Here is a 4,398-nt window from a genome sequence, read left to right as displayed (position 1 = left end):
GCCTAAAAATCATTTGATTTTTTCAAATTCATGGCCAATTCACAATATATTTGTATTGTTTTCTCTTAATAAGCTGTTGTACATTTTCAAGTTAAAATACACTGCATTTCAAACAGTCAGCAATAATCTAATGACTTCAGGGTGTGTGTAATTAGGCTAAATTTAAGCCCCACTTATAATGTAATTCTTTTATCAAAATAATTGAACCTGCTTCTTTGCAATAATCATCTGGCTTTCAAGTCTGTATATTAAAAAATGACCAGAACTATGCATAATGCAAATTCACTAATAATGACTAACATCTTGTAGCAGCCATTTGAAAATGAACACAGGTCTCAATCTTTCAAGCACCAGCCCACATGCTTTATATTTCAAGTTTAGACAACTTGTATGTATTTATTAGCTAACAAAGGGAGAACATTTGAATTGTTATGAACACACCTTTCTGTCTGAACAGCACGCTAACCTTTCCACTTTGTTCAGATGTTGAAATCAAGTAGCCTAACTCATTTCTCAGAATGAGTTGCCAATTACTTCTATAAATTGTGTTTTATGCTTATTGCACATTTATAAAATACAGACTAGACAGCAAGTAGAACAGTCTTTGGCTAAAATGCTGCTAGCATAACTTTTCCAGAATCAACGTTCTTTAATACTCCTGTTTTAGTAGTGTCTGCTCTGCGTGCAATTTGAGTAGCTGAGACATAAAAAGGATATTGTTAGAGAGGTTAACTTCTCTATTGGAGAAAATAATGTCTCAATGTGTTTTGGTGTCCATATGACCGATTTCTGTTGAACCAAACCTCAAATGCAAATAGTGAGTTGAAACCGCTTGTCAGAGAGGAAGAAGCGATCTCAACTGTGTTGGTGTGAGAGGCAGGGGGAGGGGATTGGTGTGTGTGTGTGTGTAAACAGAGGAAGAGGAGAAGCGCGAGGCTTCACTCTTGGCAAAATATGTCCAAAATAAGCCCAATGCGTTTCTACGGGCTCATTTTGGACCTAAGCTTGTCGCCTGCCTTCCCGCCATTTGGGTCAAAGGCTCCCATTGTTAGGGCAGCGACATGAGCATCTCGTCATTATATTCAGATCTCTGATGTGAATGGAAGATGCGCACAGCACAGAAGGAACGAAAGAGACGAGACCAAAAAGACATGAGAACAAGCAGACATGAACGCTCATAAAAAAACGAATTCTTGCGATACAGGCATTTAGAAAATTGTGCAAAAACAAATTTGAATGAATCAAATTCATTCGATATATCGCTCTGCTCTAGTCCTGTATGTTCCTGTTCCAAATATCACTGCTTCATTTCACCTTCAGTGCAAAGCCTAGGGGCAGGAAGAAGAGTTCTTTCTGGTAGATGAAGTTGAGCGTCACAGTCCCGTTGTCCAGGTAATGCAGGTTCATATTGATAGCTGTGCACTCCTCCTTCACACAGTGCATGGTGATATCTGGGGAGACAGACAAAGCATAGCTTGATCTTTTGTCTGGATCAAGGTGATAGAATTGTGATAATGAGGGCGGCAGGTAGCCTAGAGGTTAAGTGTTGGGCCAGTAACCGAAATGTCGCTGGTTCGAACCCCAGAGCCGACTAGGTGAAAAGTCTGTCGATGCGCCCTTGATCAAGGCAGTTAGCCCTAATTACTCCTGTAAGGGCGTCTGCTGAATGACTAAAATGTAAAATCAATGTCAGGCTACTTACAGTAGGCTACATATGTCTTAAATACTCTAACAGTGCAATGTTCAGCTTGTACATAAACACCCTCCACATACTGTACAATAACTGCCTTGCTTACCATACTGAGTGTATCCCTAGCCTCTGTTCTTCCACTTGGGTCTTGACATAGCAATATGTTGGTTCCTCCTTGGCATGATCAGCATGCGAATAACCTTCTAGATCCCATTCACAAAATAACCACCCATTTCCTGTTTCAATGAGGATAGAGAGTGCGGTAAAGAAAAGGAGAGATACTGATATCTAAAGAATGTAAAGTGGTATGTAAAGTAAGACATAAAAAGTGCCTTTATTTCTGCTTTGAAGCTCAAATTATAAGATTGAATAGTTCCCACAGATGTGCTGTGGGCTAGGAAGCATGCCATTCTCCTACCTCAGAGCCCATGCAGGTTACACAGCCTAGACTTCACCATGATGGGCACCTGGCCCAGGGACTGCTTGATGCCTTTGGGAATCCCATTCACGGACCACTTGACATCTGTCTGTGATGAATCACAGCTCAAAACTTAAATTCATCACAATGGGCAAGTGTTGTAAGTATAGATAAACCGTGTCTTGACAGTCATATACAGTACAATCCGGACTTAGCTCTAGAAAACCCTTCTTATTATCTGTCGGGTTTTCAGCGGTTAGCTTCGCCCAAAGTTGGCTGAGTGAGAAATACAATTCCGACGCTGTGATTTAACGTTTAGAAACGTCAATAATGATCGCTTGGGAAATGGTTTTTGAAACCTATGCTGATATGCCCCTTATCTTTCATTTCAACATAAATAATATTTCAAATAAAAAATATACACTTACTGTAGCAGTTTTGGACAGATCAATACACTGTGTGTTCCTCCAGTTGAATAACTACATATCCTCCGCCGTTATGCTTACACATAGGTGTTCGTAGCACTCTATATAGCTAATTCACACAGGTAGCCTGTCTTCAGTCTGTCTTCCATAAACAAATCACTGTAACATGGAGATATGGTGTGTAGTAATTTAACCTATTTTTTTTCTTCAATCATTTGTCAAAAGATGCGTTTTAATGTTCAAAACGAGCGCCCGACCAGAAGACACTATCGTCTATAGGGGCTAAAGCAGTTAACGTCTATGAATGGGGTAGATCCGGATACGGTATGGTTGGGTCTACTGGCAAGCTTACCACAAGCGTTTCCCGGTTTATAGATGGTGGCCTCCGCTAACGCCAAGCTGATCCGGTCATTTCTAAACATAAACTCCAAGGGAGGAATGGCCTGAAAAGTAAAAAAGAAAACCAACATTTCACAAACTCTAAAACATCTAACCCCATGGTTTTAAATGACAGACGCTAACTACAACCAAGTTCCTGCGTTAGCTAAGCTAACTTGAACACAGTGAACATCAGCTCAAAGTTGGAAGGTAACAGTATTTGGGTCAGATTTTGTGGCGTACTGGGGATAATGACATCAAATTGAATTGAAGCCTTAAAAAAAGTATTAAATTAAAGACAATCTGGTAACATTAACTAGGTCACTTTCTCGCAAATACATATCAGTGACTTCCTCAAACAAAATCTTGTTTTCTTACGTTGCTGCAGGACACTCATATCAGTAGGCCTAACTATTGTATTAGCTAACCGCTAGCTACTTCAAACATTGTGCTTGAAGAGGCACAGCTTACACAGCACTGATTTTCCCACGTAAGAGTCCCCACTGCACCTAACGTTACCTGCACAGCACGACACAGACCATCTGAAACTCATTGGTCAAACGACTCATTGGTCAAACGACTCATTGGTCAAACGACTCAAACGACTCATTGGTCAAACGACTCATGAGCCTTCGTTAGGTCCTGAAAAGCGGAATGTTGTTTTTCCTTAGGTATGCCAAAGCCTGGTTCAGTAAAAAAATGTAAGGGTTGGACTTCCACTGCGATGTAAAATCCATGCTTTTTAACGTTTTTTTTCTTCCTTCTTTTATTTTTTAAAAACGTTTTATTAAACAGTAACATGCCAAACATAAACAGAACAGGCAGAGGGATTCCACAAAGAAATAAGAGAGAGAAAAAATACAAATCCACGTGAATTCAATTCAAATACAGACATGTAGCGAATACATTTTAGACATTTTGTTTTGTTGACGTTTTAATGACGTTAAAATAAGAAAAGAGGATTTTTTTCTCATAAATTTCGATTTGTGTATGAACATTCTTCCTAATAAAATAAAGAGATGTATGGCATACGTTCAATTGTGGAATCAGTGTAGTAAAATAATGTCAAGATATTAGAAATTTAAATTGTTGTATGCAATTTGTTGCCAAGATATAGTTTTACATCAGTCCAGAACACTTCACTATATAAACAATGACAGAATAAGTGTTCAATAGATTCACTTTCTAGTTCACAAAAACTGCATTCACTGGTAACATCAGGTATATATTTAGAAATCAAGCTATTACACGGATAGAATCTATGGATAATCTTAAAGGAGACCTCCTTTACTTTATTGGTCACCATAAATTTGTGTGGAGTGAGCAAAGCGGCGCCAGTTTACATCAAACGATGAAGCCTAACAAAATATCACGGGGGGAATAGACTTCCTGTATAAAATAGCCCTTATTAATAAACTATTGTTGACTTTCTTATGTATTAAACCTATGCCATTCAACTGGATATCGCTTACAATAGGAGATATTCC

At 38.8% G+C, this 4,398-nt stretch overlaps 1 long non-coding RNA gene across 4 annotated transcripts; it reads right to left on the bottom strand.

Moving 5' to 3' along the window:
* Positions 1 to 363: 363 nt before the first annotated feature.
* Positions 364 to 3,534, bottom strand: LOC106604785 (uncharacterized). Of its 4 annotated transcripts, none has more exons than XR_006770079.1 (6): positions 3,431 to 3,534; positions 2,886 to 2,976; positions 2,537 to 2,692; positions 2,109 to 2,217; positions 1,797 to 1,926; positions 364 to 1,451 (listed from the first exon to the last, which is right to left on the bottom strand). It is a non-coding gene; the product is annotated as an uncharacterized lncRNA (long non-coding RNA). The 4 variants fall into 4 exon arrangements; XR_001328731.2 differs by lacking the exon at positions 3,431 to 3,534 and adding an exon at positions 3,290 to 3,424; XR_001328730.2 differs by having other exon boundaries at positions 2,537 to 2,976; positions 3,431 to 3,515.
* Positions 3,535 to 4,398: the final 864 nt, after the last annotated feature.

Source organism: Salmo salar, chromosome ssa01 (assembly GCF_905237065.1).
Source record: "Salmo salar chromosome ssa01, Ssal_v3.1, whole genome shotgun sequence".
Taxonomy (NCBI): domain Eukaryota; kingdom Metazoa; phylum Chordata; class Actinopteri; order Salmoniformes; family Salmonidae; genus Salmo; species Salmo salar.
Note: the sequence above shows the minus strand (reverse complement) of the source record. Positions and strands in the feature narration are given on the sequence as shown.